The sequence below is a fragment of the Maylandia zebra genome, linkage group LG19 (assembly GCF_041146795.1).
Source record: "Maylandia zebra isolate NMK-2024a linkage group LG19, Mzebra_GT3a, whole genome shotgun sequence".
NCBI lineage: Eukaryota > Metazoa > Chordata > Actinopteri > Cichliformes > Cichlidae > Maylandia > Maylandia zebra.
The window spans coordinates 18,709,269-18,724,914 of record NC_135185.1 but is presented as its reverse complement, the minus strand read 5'-3'; the positions used below and the strand labels follow the sequence as shown (position 1 = coordinate 18,724,914).

Here is a 15,646-nt window from a genome sequence, read left to right as displayed (position 1 = left end):
CCCAGACACCTTCAGATTAGTGATTTTTCCGCTCTAACAACGTTTTAAGTTGCATGTAGCAGTCTTCACAATGCATTTTAATGGGAGGAGGTTTTTGTACGACGGCTCTATGGGATTGTATCACCGTGGCCCCCTGTCCCCACGGTGAAAAAGCATCACACAAAAACCTTGTGTCTTTTTCGTTCTCTCCTCTCTCCTTCCCCCACCCCGCTTCTCCCTATCTCAGCCTCCATCTCTGTCTGCCTGTGAGCGCAGCTGTGCAGGTCGGGCTGACTGACGGCTGAACGCGCTCCAACCTGACTGCTGCTATTTCTGTGACAGCTAAGAAAAGAAGCAGGAAGGGAGGGCAGAAAAAACACAAAGAGACTTTTTTATTTGTGTTTGTAGTTGCTCAGAGGAAGTGACATCTCTGGTGGTCACAGCGCTTTATCCAATCAGTTATTGGCAAGCAAGATGAGAAATACTATAAATGGATGCTCACGCATTTTGGTAACTGTAACCTTCAGATAAGACCCTGCATAGAATGCTATAAAAGCATGGTATGCAAAACAACCAAGCACTAAGTATTTGATACCAGTAATACCAGTAAATTAAAATCTCATTGTTTCTGGATGAACTTCTGCTGTCTAGTCGAGTTCATAAGAGTAAATTTGTCACATAAATGATATAGTTTGTATAACTGAAAGGACATTTTGACAAATTATAACATAATATTGGATTGTGTGGATATAGAATCATAGAAATAAAAGAGCAAAGGTTATTATTCTGAAGTGAATTGTAAGATAATAGTTATAGTCAAGAACACAATGAGCCATTTCATAATAATATAAAATTGTATGTAGGTACTGATGTAAAAAATATTTATTTGATATATTTTACACAACATAAGTTTGAGCTAACTAAAGTAATCACATACTGAGTAACGTAGTTATGTCCTTAAAACGGTATTTATGTCTAAATATATTTATTTAGTTACATTTGCTCCACTGCAAATTAGCCTGGGCTATACTTACCTTATAATACCTTACATTTCAATTATTCTTATTCAAATTTCTAATTTATTGCTAACTTTTATGATGTATTTTGGAACATTCCAGAACTTAATTATATATTCAAACATCCCATCAGTTCAGTGTGTAAAAGCTGATGTATATTTACATGTTTGACATTTAAGGATGAGTAAATAATTAGCAGCACAAGAATTGTTCTCATGTTTAAACCTAAAATTTCATTAAGAACAGACTTAATAGTGCAAACTATAAGCATTTTATGAGAGCATGTGTACAGTAGCTATAATATTTAGTATAAATTGCACTTTATTTGGATTAATTGTTATCCCGTATAAACCCAGTAGAGGTCAGTGTGTGATAATCTTCTGAACTTGATCCAATCAAACCGAACACACCAAAATAAATAAATGAATGAAGTAGAAACTAAAGCACATGGATGTTGATAACAAACTGTTTGTGAGGATAATACTGAATGTAGTAAAATATCTTTACTGTACCAACACCTGCTCACTTATCTGAACAGATCACCGTTGTGGTGATGCAGGGACATGACTGAACTGTGAAATGGCAGTTCTTGTACTTTATGTGTATTTATAAAGGTTATTTATTTGTTTTTTATAAAAATGATTGTATCTGTTCATGTCATATTGGTATTTCCTTTAAATTCATTTTAAGGGACCATCAGAGTTAAACACATAATCATTCCTATTTATCCATCTTCCCCAACTCGTCGTGTTTTTTTCATTGAGGTTGTTGTTTAGCTGCTCAGGCTTCCTGAACCACTGTGCTATACTGGAAGCACAGTAATACAGAGCCGTGTCTCCGGCCCCAACGAGGTGTATCTTCAGGGTGGATTCAAGCAAGGAAGGCCGAGACATGGTGTACTGTGAATTTTTAAAAGGAGCTTCAATGTTCCAAGAATCTTTACTAAGAGAATATGTCACTAACTCCAGTTTCCCACTGCTGCTTTGTCTGTACCAGTACATGTAGTAATAGTCACTGTCATCTTGTTTACAATCCAGGGTCACATTTGCGGTTCCTTCATAGCTGAAAATAAATTGAGGCTGATCAATTTTAACACCCCGGGAGAAATCTGGAAACAAAGAGACAAATCAACAAATTAAGTGAAAAAATATGATGAGGAATTACCAGAGATATTACAGTTATCTAATATAAGTATAAATGTTCTTACCAGTGAAGATAAAAAGCACAAACGGGAGGAAATTCATTTTTACAGTGATTATATTATTTCAAATAAATATATCTTTCTGCATTTGTATTTCTAACAGGCTGAGCAGGCACAGCACTGATGCAACTTACTGAACTGCTGCAGTTAAAGCTTCTGAAACAAGATGTCATCAACCCACAGTTTTTCATACAGACAATCTGAAGGGGTTCATTTTTACAGCAACCATATCCCAGTGGCCACCAAGCCAACTGCAGCTTAATTTAATTTCTTCAGCGTAATGAGACAGTGCTGCTTGCAGGACTCAAGGGGGCAGTTTTTTTTATCACTAACCGCTGTATCTGCTAACTACATAGACTGCACTTATGTTAATTCTCTTCCCTTTTTTGTATCCTGTATTGGATAAATTGTGCATCTGCGTACAGAGTGAGGGCAGATGGTGATGCAAAGCTGGGATTTACAAAAAAGCTATTACCTCCAGTAACGACTGCATGGTCTAATCGCTTTTGTTGCAAACACACAGAAGTTCTTGTTCAGGGATGTCAAACATGAGGCCCTGATCCCACAATTGTCGTGGTGAAGACTCTGTTATGCTCCATTGGATGGCTTTGAAAAATGTGAAACAATGCTGACAGATTTCTGTCGTTACATTTCATTGATCTGATATCAAAAATAAATCCATGTAAATGTTCTAGAATTTCTACATATTTCTACATACATTTGAAGAGCTGAAGTCTGTTCTATTTTCAAAGGAGCTTGCAAAGAAAAGCGTCTGGACTTCTTTAAGTCTGTTCTATTTTAAACTTATGTTTCCACCAGGACAAAGGTGCTCTGACTTTTACAACCAAACAAGCCACAGCCCCTTCCTGCTTTATGCCATCTGTGACAGACAGGGTGGTTATGTGTATCAGTGTCTGGTCTGTGTGTATCACTGTGACTGGCAGCACAGTAATAGGTGCTGCTGTCATTGATATGCAGCTCAGTTATTTGTAGAGAGAAGAGGTTTTTGGATGCATCGAGAAATGACTCTAAGCGTCCCACAGGTTTATCATATTCTTTTACAAGGAACTCGATTGGAGCTCCGTGGTGGTTCTGTCTGTACCAGAGCATGGTGTAGCCACTCATGCTGAACCCTGAACCCATTTTGCACTCCAGCATCAATGTTCTCCCTGGGTCAGACGTTTGATCTTCAGACTGAAGAACAACAACAGTCAGACCTAGAAGCCATGGTAGAGAACACAGAGAAAAAAAGTGAATTTACTCAGATTTGTCACTCATTAGGCAGTAAATAAAGTGTGAGTAAATACACAGCCAACACACCCACCAGAGTGAATAAAAAACGAGAGGTAAATAACTGCGACAACCATGTTAGTATTGAGCTGTCTCCAGTGAAATGATGCAGCTGTTCCAACATCACTGTATTCAGTACAAAAGCATCATGAGGTCACACGACCACGTGATTTGGGGGACGTTTCATCTACAATTTTCTTCAATACGACCATTTTGAAAACAATGTTGACATATATTTATTGACATTTAATTGATTGTGTAGGTGTACATATTTAATCCTAACAAACCAAAGGTAATGGAAACAATCATTTTTTAAAAAAGTAATGTAATGTTCAATATTACTGCTTTATATATTGAGAATCTTGTCTTATTACCTCATGAAAGTTTTGCTTAAAAAGTCTTTATTATGTCACCCTTATGATGTTTTGGTTTAGGACTACTTCCACAGTTGAAAAACTCCTTTGCAAACACTTTTTGTCTAAATAATTAGAGTAATAAATCATTCTTTAAAAACAGCTCATTGCATCAAAACCAGTGTGCATCAAGTCTGTCGAGTCTAAGTAGCCAGAAGTTATAAGATCACACGAACTTTAATATATTTTACTGTTTATTAATATTAAAGCAGACATACAAAAAGCAACAACATTGGAACAGAAACAGCTAGATTAGCATTGTTGTACTGTGAAGCACATATTTTATAGAGAAAAAAAATAGAAAAAGTTTTTCACATAAAAAGACTAAAGCTGAAATTAACTTAAATGTAGTTAAACTGGGAAATTTGTTACATATGTATAGGTACATTACACTTCATAAAGAATACATAGATTTGTTATACCCCAATGTTGCCCTGATAAAAAGATGAACAGTTTCAACGTCCAAAAAGAAAAAACATTATGCCACTGTCATTAGTTTTCTATCAGAGGTTTTTAGTATAGCAGGGATATGAAACACGTCACTGTGTGCTGGCAGCACAGAAATACACAGCTGAGTCTGACAGATTAACGTTTTTGATGATCAGAGAGCCTTTCACTGTGTTGGTTCTTTTTATCTCAAACCGGTCTGTGAACTGGCTCTCATAGTTTGGTTCACCCATAAGCACTGTGTACCCAATGAGGCTCATCGCCTGATCACTCTGCTTGTGCTGGTACCACAGCATTACTTGTAAGCTGTTGCCATCATGACTGCAGTTAATCCTGAGCTCCTCAGTCCCTTTGTTCACAACTTGAGCAGACGACTGTTCAAAGGTAACACTCTCCACTTTTTCTGTGAGAAAAACAAAGTGAGGTGAATTTGAGCATTGCAATTCAACAAAAAAAGACAAAACTGTTAAGCTTACTTGTAAGGACCACGAGTATAAATCCAAATGTGTACAGAGCTGGAGGCATTCTAGAAAGTAAACCTAAATGTAGATATGTGAAATCACACAATAAACTGCTTTCACAGCAAAATTACAAAACTAACATCTCTGCGGTTGAACATTTACATGCCGCTCGTGTCTAACAAACTTATACATGTTGAGGTATCCTCTCTCTTCTTTACACCACACCCCTTCATTCCTGCCTCCTTAAAACTGCTCACGTGTCCCTTGATGCACATGTTCTTTCATGGCCATTGAAAATTATTTACTGATTTTGAAAATAATTTAAAGAATATGAGAAATATCATCCAAAAGGTGCAAATCCAGCTTGTAGTAGCAAATAATTAAATGGCATAATTTTATTTTATGTCATGAAAACAATACTGAACGTAGTAAAATATCTTTACTGCACCAACACCTGCTCACTTATCTGAACAGATCAGCTTTGTGGTGATGCAGGGACATGACTGAACTTTGCACAGGCAGTTCTTGTACTTTATATGTGTCAGTAAATGTTCTTTATTATTGTTCATAAGATTTCTTTTGGCCTATAATGTCACATTGGTATATCTCTGAAATTTATTTTAAGAGGCTATCAGAGTTACAGATACAAGCCTTTCTATTTATCCATCCTCCCATCATGTAGCGATTTTTTTTTTCCCACCGAGGTTGTTGTTTAGCTGCTCAGGCTTCCTGAACCACTGTGTTCTACTAGAAGCACAGTAGTACAGAGCCGTGTCTTCAGGCTCAACGGGGTGTAGCTGCAGAGTGGAGTTAAGCACAGAACGCCGAGACATGGTGTACTTCATTTTTTCAAAAGGCGCTTCAATGAACGAGTTATCTTGACCAGTAGAATATGCCACTAACTCCAGTTTCCCACTGCTGCTTTGTTTGTACCAGTACAAGTAGTAATGTTGTCTGTCATCTTGTTCACATTTCAGAGTCACAAATGCAGATCCTTTACTGCTTGAAATGAATTGAGGCTGGTCAATTTTAACACCCCGGGAGAAATCTGTAAAACAAGAAAACACAGAAAACAAAGGCAAAATCAGCAAATTCAGTGAAAAATATAAAGAAGAATTACCAGAGACATTACAGTTATCTAATATAAGTATAAATGCTCTTACCAGTGAATATAAAAAGCACAAACAAGAGGAGATTCATTTTTATAACAAAACATAAAAATTATTTAATTTTCTGCATTTATATTTACAGCAGTCACAGCACTGATGTAACTTATTGAACTGCTGCAGTCAAAGCTTCTGTAACAAGATGTCATCAGCCCACAGTTTTCCACAGCTTCCTTTTTACAGCAACAGTCTCCCAGTGGCCACCAAACCAACTGCAGCTTAATTATCCTCTCCCCAGTGTACTGTGACAGTGCTGCTTGCAGGTCTCAAGGGGGCAGTTTATATCACTTTACTGGTAAATGAACTAATGTTGATTTCTGCAAGCCACCTTTCCTGTTTTCATCCTGGTTTTTGATACTTTTATTTATGATCAGTCAGTTTATTGCATGCTCTTTTCATAATTTTATACCCAGTAAAAGTTTCAAACCCAATGTCTTTGTCCCGTATTAAATGAATTATGCACCTCCATACAGAGTGAGGGCAGATTGTGATGCAAAATTTGGATTTATAAACAAATTTATTACCTACAAAAATACTGTGACTGGCAGCACAGTAGCAGGTGCTGCTGTCATTCATATGCAGCTCAGTTATTTGTGGAGAGAAGTTGTTTTTGGATGTATCGATAAATGACTCTAAGTGTCCCAACGGTTTCTCGTATTCCCTCATAAGGAACTTGATTGGAGCTCCATGGTGGTTCTGTTTGTACCAGAACATGGTGTAGCTGCTCATGCTAAACCCTGAACCCATTTTTGGAAGTTTTTGTGCCTTTGTCATTAGTTTTCTATCAGAGGTTTTTAGTATAGCAGGGATATGAAACACGTCACCGTGTGCTGGCAGCACAGAAATACACAGCTGAGTCTGACAGATTAAGGCTTTTGATGATCAGAGAGCCTTTCACTGTGTTGTCTCTTTTTATCTCAAACCGGTCTGTGAACTGGCTCTCATAGTTTGGTTTACTCTGGGGTACTGTGTACCCAATGAGGCTCATTGCCTGATCACTCTGCTTGTGCTGGTACCACAGCATTACTTGTAAGTTGCTGTCATCATGACTGCAGTTAATCCTGAGCTCCTCAGTCCCTTTGTTCACAACTTGAGCAGACGACTGTTCAAAGGTAACACTCTCCACTTTTTCTGTGAGAAAAACAAAGTGAGGTGAATTTGAGCATTGCAATTCAACAAAAAAAGACAAAACTGTTAAGCTTACTTGTAAGGACCACGAGTATAAATCCAAATGTGTACAGAGCTGGAGGCATTCTAGAAAGTAAACCTAAATGTAGATATGTGAAATCACACAATAAACTGCTTTCACAGCAAAATTACAAAACTAACATCTCTGCGGTTGAACATTTACATGCCGCTCGTGTCTAACAAACTTATACATGTTGAGTTATATCCTCTCTCTTCTTTACACCACACCCCTTCATTCCTGCCTCCTTAAAACTGCTCACGTGTCCCTTGATGCACATGTTCCTTCGTGGCCGTTGAAAATTATTTACTGATTTTGAAAATAATTTAAAGAATATGAGAAATATCATCCAAAAGGTGCAAATCCAGCTTGTAGTAGCAAATAATTAAATGGCATAATTTTATTTTATGTCATGAAAACAATACTGAACGTAGTAAAATATCTTTACTGCACCAACACCTGCTCACTTATCTGAACAGATCAGCTTTGTGGTGATGCAGGGACATGACTGAACTTTGCACAGGCAGTTCTTGTACTTTATATGTGTCAGTAAATGTTCTTTATTATTGTTCATAAGATTTCTTTTGTCCTATAATGTCACATTGGTATATCTCTGAAATTTATTTTAAGAGGCTATCAGAGTTACAGATACAAGCCTTTCTATTTATCCATCCTCCCATCATGTAGCGATTTTTTTTTTCCCACCGAGGTTGTTGTTTAGCTGCTCAGGCTTCCTGAACCACTGTGTTCTACTAGAAGCACAGTAGTACAGAGCCGTGTCTTCAGGCTCAACAAGGTGTAGCTGCAGAGTGGAGTTAAGCACAGAACGCCGAGACATGGTGTACTTCATTTTTTCAAAAGGCGCTTCAATGAACGAGTTATCTTGACCAGTAGAATATGCCACTAACTCCAGTTTCCCACTGCTGCTTTGTTTGTACCAGTACAAGTAGTAATGTTGTCTGTCATCTTGTTCACATTTCAGAGTCACAAATGCAGATCCTTTACTGCTTGAAATGAATTGAGGCTGGTCAATTTTAACACCCCGGGAGAAATCTGTAAAACAAGAAAACAGAGAAAACAAAGGCAAAATCAGCAAATTCAGTGAAAAATATAAAGAAGAATTACCAGAGACATTACAGTTATCTAATATAAGTATAAATGCTCTTACCAGTGAATATAAAAAGCACAAACAAGAGGAGATTCATTTTTATAACAAAACATAAAAATTATTTAATTTTCTGCATTTATATTTACAGCAGTCACAGCACTGATGTAACTTATTGAACTGCTGCAGTCAAAGCTTCTGTAACAAGATGTCATCAGCCCACAGTTTTCCACAGCTTCCTTTTTACAGCAACAGTCTCCCAGTGGCCACCAAACCAACTGCAGCTTAATTATCCTCTCCCCAGTGTACTGTGACAGTGCTGCTTGCAGGTCTCAAGGGGGCAGTTTATATCACTTTACTGGTAAATGAACTAATGTTGATTTCTGCAAGCCACCTTTCCTGTTTTCATCCTGGTTTTTGATACTTTTATTTATGATCAGTCAGTTTATTGCATGCTCTTTTCATAATTTTATACCCAGTAAAAGTTTCAAACCCAATGTCTTTGTCCCGTATTAAATGAATTATGCACCTCCATACAGAGTGAGGGCAGATTGTGATGCAAAATTTGGATTTATAAACAAATTTATTACCTACAAAAATACTGTGACTGGCAGCACAGTAGCAGGTGCTGCTGTCATTCATATGCAGCTCAGTTATTTGTGGAGAGAAGTTGTTTTTGGATGTATCGATAAATGACTCTAAGTGTCCCAACGGTTTCTCGTATTCCCTCATAAGGAACTTGATTGGAGCTCCATGGTGGTTCTGTTTGTACCAGAACATGGTGTAGCTGCTCATGCTAAACCCTGAACCCATTTTTGGAAGTTTTTGTGCCTTTGTCATTAGTTTTCTATCAGAGGTTTTTAGTATAGCAGGGATATGAAACACGTCACCGTGTGCTGGCAGCACAGAAATACACAGCTGAGTCTGACAGATTAAGGCTTTTGATGATCAGAGAGCCTTTCACTGTGTTGTCTCTTTTTATCTCAAACCGGTCTGTGAACTGGCTCTCATAGTTTGGTTTACTCTGGGGTACTGTGTACCCAATGAGGCTCATTGCCTGATCACTCTGCTTGTGCTGGTACCACAGCATTACTTGTAAGTTGCTGTCATCATGACTGCAGTTAATCCTGAGCTCCTCAGTCCCTTTGTTCACAACTTGAGCAGACGACTGTTCAAAGGTAACACTCTCCACTTTTTCTGTGAGAAAAACAAAGTGAGGTGAATTTGAGCATTGCAATTCAACAAAAAAAGACAAAACTGTTAAGCTTACTTGTAAGGACCACGAGTATAAATCCAAATGTGTACAGAGCTGGAGGCATTCTAGAAAGTAAACCTAAATGTAGATATGTGAAATCACACAATAAACTGCTTTCACAGCAAAATTACAAAACTAACATCTCTGCGGTTGAACATTTACATGCCGCTCGTGTCTAACAAACTTATACATGTTGAGTTATATCCTCTCTCTTCTTTACACCACACCCCATTCATTCCTGCCTCCTTAAAACTGCTCACGTGTCCCTTGATGCACATGTTCCTTCGTGGCCATTGAAAATTATTTACTGATTTTGAAAATAATTTAAAGAATATGAGAAATATCATCCAAAAGGTGCAAATCCAGCTTGTAGTAGCAAATAATTAAATGGCATAATTTTATTTTATGTCATGAAAACAATACTGAACGTAGTAAAATATCTTTACTGCACCAACACCTGCTCACTTATCTGAACAGATCAGCTTTGTGGTGATGCAGGGACATGACTGAACTTTGCACAGGCAGTTCTTGTACTTTATATGTGTCAGTAAATGTTCTTTATTATTGTTCATAAGATTTCTTTTGTCCTATAATGTCACATTGGTATATCTCTGAAATTTATTTTAAGAGGCTATCAGAGTTACAGATACAAGCCTTTCTATTTATCCATCCTCCCATCATGTAGCGATTTTTTTTTTCCCACCGAGGTTGTTGTTTAGCTGCTCAGGCTTCCTGAACCACTGTGTTCTACTAGAAGCACAGTAGTACAGAGCCGTGTCTTCAGGCTCAACAAGGTGTAGCTGCAGAGTGGAGTTAAGCACAGAACGCCGAGACATGGTGTACTTCATTTTTTCAAAAGGCGCTTCAATGAACGAGTTATCTTGACCAGTAGAATATGCCACTAACTCCAGTTTCCCACTGCTGCTTTGTTTGTACCAGTACAAGTAGTAATGTTGTCTGTCATCTTGTTCACATTTCAGAGTCACAAATGCAGATCCTTTACTGCTTGAAATGAATTGAGGCTGGTCAATTTTAACACCCCGGGAGAAATCTGTAAAACAAGAAAACAGAGAAAACAAAGGCAAAATCAGCAAATTCAGTGAAAAATATAAAGAAGAATTACCAGAGACATTACAGTTATCTAATATAAGTATAAATGCTCTTACCAGTGAATATAAAAAGCACAAACAAGAGGAGATTCATTTTTATAACAAAACATAAAAATTATTTAATTTTCTGCATTTATATTTACAGCAGTCACAGCACTGATGTAACTTATTGAACTGCTGCAGTCAAAGCTTCTGTAACAAGATGTCATCAGCCCACAGTTTTCCACAGCTTCCTTTTTACAGCAACAGTCTCCCAGTGGCCACCAAACCAACTGCAGCTTAATTATCCTCTCCCCAGTGTACTGTGACAGTGCTGCTTGCAGGTCTCAAGGGGGCAGTTTATATCACTTTACTGGTAAATGAACTAATGTTGATTTCTGCAAGCCACCTTTCCTGTTTTCATCCTGGTTTTTGATACTTTTATTTATGATCAGTCAGTTTATTGCATGCTCTTTTCATAATTTTATACCCAGTAAAAGTTTCAAACCCAATGTCTTTGTCCCGTATTAAATGAATTATGCACCTCCATACAGAGTGAGGGCAGATTGTGATGCAAAATTTGGATTTATAAACAAATTTATTACCTACAAAAATACTGTGACTGGCAGCACAGTAGCAGGTGCTGCTGTCATTCATATGCAGCTCAGTTATTTGTGGAGAGAAGTTGTTTTTGGATGTATCGATAAATGACTCTAAGTGTCCCAACGGTTTCTCGTATTCCCTCATAAGGAACTTGATTGGAGCTCCATGGTGGTTCTGTTTGTACCAGAACATGGTGTAGCTGCTCATGCTAAACCCTGAACCCATTTTTGGAAGTTTTTGTGCCTTTGTCATTAGTTTTCTATCAGAGGTTTTTAGTATAGCAGGGATATGAAACACGTCACCGTGTGCTGGCAGCACAGAAATACACAGCTGAGTCTGACAGATTAAGGCTTTTGATGATCAGAGAGCCTTTCACTGTGTTGTCTCTTTTTATCTCAAACCGGTCTGTGAACTGGCTCTCATAGTTTGGTTTACTCTGGGGTACTGTGTACCCAATGAGGCTCATTGCCTGATCACTCTGCTTGTGCTGGTACCACAGCATTACTTGTAAGTTGCTGTCATCATGACTGCAGTTAATCCTGAGCTCCTCAGTCCCTTTGTTCACAACTTGAGCAGACGACTGTTCAAAGGTAACACTCTCCACTTTTTCTGTGAGAAAAACAAAGTGAGGTGAATTTGAGCATTGCAATTCAACAAAAAAAGACAAAACTGTTAAGCTTACTTGTAAGGACCACGAGTATAAATCCAAATGTGTACAGAGCTGGAGGCATTCTAGAAAGTAAACCTAAATGTAGATATGTGAAATCACACAATAAACTGCTTTCACAGCAAAATTACAAAACTAACATCTCTGCGGTTGAACATTTACATGCCGCTCGTGTCTAACAAACTTATACATGTTGAGTTATATCCTCTCTCTTCTTTACACCACACCCCTTCATTCCTGCCTCCTTAAAACTGCTCACGTGTCCCTTGATGCACATGTTCCTTCGTGGCCGTTGAAAATTATTTACTGATTTTGAAAATAATTTAAAGAATATGAGAAATATCATCCAAAAGGTGCAAATCCAGCTTGTAGTAGCAAATAATTAAATGGCATAATTTTATTTTATGTCATGAAAACAATACTGAACGTAGTAAAATATCTTTACTGCACCAACACCTGCTCACTTATCTGAACAGATCAGCTTTGTGGTGATGCAGGGACATGACTGAACTTTGCACAGGCAGTTCTTGTACTTTATATGTGTCAGTAAATGTTCTTTATTATTGTTCATAAGATTTCTTTTGTCCTATAATGTCACATTGGTATATCTCTGAAATTTATTTTAAGAGGCTATCAGAGTTACAGATACAAGCCTTTCTATTTATCCATCCTCCCATCATGTAGCGATTTTTTTTTTCCCACCGAGGTTGTTGTTTAGCTGCTCAGGCTTCCTGAACCACTGTGTTCTACTAGAAGCACAGTAGTACAGAGCCGTGTCTTCAGGCTCAACAAGGTGTAGCTGCAGAGTGGAGTTAAGCACAGAACGCCGAGACATGGTGTACTTCATTTTTTCAAAAGGCGCTTCAATGAACGAGTTATCTTGACCAGTAGAATATGCCACTAACTCCAGTTTCCCACTGCTGCTTTGTTTGTACCAGTACAAGTAGTAATGTTGTCTGTCATCTTGTTCACATTTCAGAGTCACAAATGCAGATCCTTTACTGCTTGAAATGAATTGAGGCTGGTCAATTTTAACACCCCGGGAGAAATCTGTAAAACAAGAAAACAGAGAAAACAAAGGCAAAATCAGCAAATTCAGTGAAAAATATAAAGAAGAATTACCAGAGACATTACAGTTATCTAATATAAGTATAAATGCTCTTACCAGTGAATATAAAAAGCACAAACAAGAGGAGATTCATTTTTATAACAAAACATAAAAATTATTTAATTTTCTGCATTTATATTTACAGCAGTCACAGCACTGATGTAACTTATTGAACTGCTGCAGTCAAAGCTTCTGTAACAAGATGTCATCAGCCCACAGTTTTCCACAGCTTCCTTTTTACAGCAACAGTCTCCCAGTGGCCACCAAACCAACTGCAGCTTAATTATCCTCTCCCCAGTGTACTGTGACAGTGCTGCTTGCAGGTCTCAAGGGGGCAGTTTATATCACTTTACTGGTAAATGAACTAATGTTGATTTCTGCAAGCCACCTTTCCTGTTTTCATCCTGGTTTTTGATACTTTTATTTATGATCAGTCAGTTTATTGCATGCTCTTTTCATAATTTTATACCCAGTAAAAGTTTCAAACCCAATGTCTTTGTCCCGTATTAAATGAATTATGCACCTCCATACAGAGTGAGGGCAGATTGTGATGCAAAATTTGGATTTATAAACAAATTTATTACCTACAAAAATACTGTGACTGGCAGCACAGTAGCAGGTGCTGCTGTCATTCATATGCAGCTCAGTTATTTGTGGAGAGAAGTTGTTTTTGGATGTATCGATAAATGACTCTAAGTGTCCCAACGGTTTCTCGTATTCCCTCATAAGGAACTTGATTGGAGCTCCATGGTGGTTCTGTTTGTACCAGAACATGGTGTAGCTGCTCATGCTAAACCCTGAACCCATTTTTGGAAGTTTTTGTGCCTTTGTCATTAGTTTTCTATCAGAGGTTTTTAGTATAGCAGGGATATGAAACACGTCACCGTGTGCTGGCAGCACAGAAATACACAGCTGAGTCTGACAGATTAAGGCTTTTGATGATCAGAGAGCCTTTCACTGTGTTGTCTCTTTTTATCTCAAACCGGTCTGTGAACTGGCTCTCATAGTTTGGTTTACTCTGGGGTACTGTGTACCCAATGAGGCTCATTGCCTGATCACTCTGCTTGTGCTGGTACCACAGCATTACTTGTAAGTTGCTGTCATCATGACTGCAGTTAATCCTGAGCTCCTCAGTCCCTTTGTTCACAACTTGAGCAGACGACTGTTCAAAGGTAACACTCTCCACTTTTTCTGTGAGAAAAACAAAGTGAGGTGAATTTGAGCATTGCAATTCAACAAAAAAAGACAAAACTGTTAAGCTTACTTGTAAGGACCACGAGTATAAATCCAAATGTGTACAGAGCTGGAGGCATTCTAGAAAGTAAACCTAAATGTAGATATGTGAAATCACACAATAAACTGCTTTCACAGCAAAATTACAAAACTAACATCTCTGCGGTTGAACATTTACATGCCGCTCGTGTCTAACAAACTTATACATGTTGAGTTATATCCTCTCTCTTCTTTACACCACACCCCATTCATTCCTGCCTCCTTAAAACTGCTCACGTGTCCCTTGATGCACATGTTCCTTCGTGGCCATTGAAAATTATTTACTGATTTTGAAAATAATTTAAAGAATATGAGAAATATCATCCAAAAGGTGCAAATCCAGCTTGTAGTAGCAAATAATTAAATGGCATAATTTTATTTTATGTCATGAAAACAATACTGAACGTAGTAAAATATCTTTACTGCACCAACACCTGCTCACTTATCTGAACAGATCAGCTTTGTGGTGATGCAGGGACATGACTGAACTTTGCACAGGCAGTTCTTGTACTTTATATGTGTCAGTAAATGTTCTTTATTATTGTTCATAAGATTTCTTTTGTCCTATAATGTCACATTGGTATATCTCTGAAATTTATTTTAAGAGGCTATCAGAGTTACAGATACAAGCCTTTCTATTTATCCATCCTCCCATCATGTAGCGATTTTTTTTTTCCCACCGAGGTTGTTGTTTAGCTGCTCAGGCTTCCTGAACCACTGTGTTCTACTAGAAGCACAGTAGTACAGAGCCGTGTCTTCAGGCTCAACAAGGTGTAGCTGCAGAGTGGAGTTAAGCACAGAACGCCGAGACATGGTGTACTTCATTTTTTCAAAAGGCGCTTCAATGAACGAGTTATCTTGACCAGTAGAATATGCCACTAACTCCAGTTTCCCACTGCTGCTTTGTTTGTACCAGTACAAGTAGTAATGTTGTCTGTCATCTTGTTCACATTTCAGAGTCACAAATGCAGATCCTTTACTGCTTGAAATGAATTGAGGCTGGTCAATTTTAACACCCCGGGAGAAATCTGTAAAACAAGAAAACAGAGAAAACAAAGGCAAAATCAGCAAATTCAGTGAAAAATATAAAGAAGAATTACCAGAGACATTACAGTTATCTAATATAAGTATAAATGCTCTTACCAGTGAATATAAAAAGCACAAACAAGAGGAGATTCATTTTTATAACAAAACATAAAAATTATTTAATTTTCTGCATTTATATTTACAGCAGTCACAGCACTGATGTAACTTATTGAACTGCTGCAGTCAAAGCTTCTGTAACAAGATGTCATCAACCCACAGTTTTCCACAGCTTCCTTTTTACAGCAACAGTCTCCCAGTGGCCACCAAACCAACTGCAGCTTAATTATCCTCTCCCCAGTGTAC

At 37.8% G+C, this 15,646-nt stretch overlaps 1 protein-coding gene across 1 annotated transcript in view; it reads right to left on the bottom strand.

Annotated features, from left to right (window-relative positions):
• LOC101485117 (T-cell receptor beta chain C region) overlaps nt 1-15,646 on the bottom strand; it is a 39,768-nt gene that overhangs the window by 6,508 nt on the left and 17,614 nt on the right. The gene's annotated exons all lie outside the window — the stretch shown is intronic.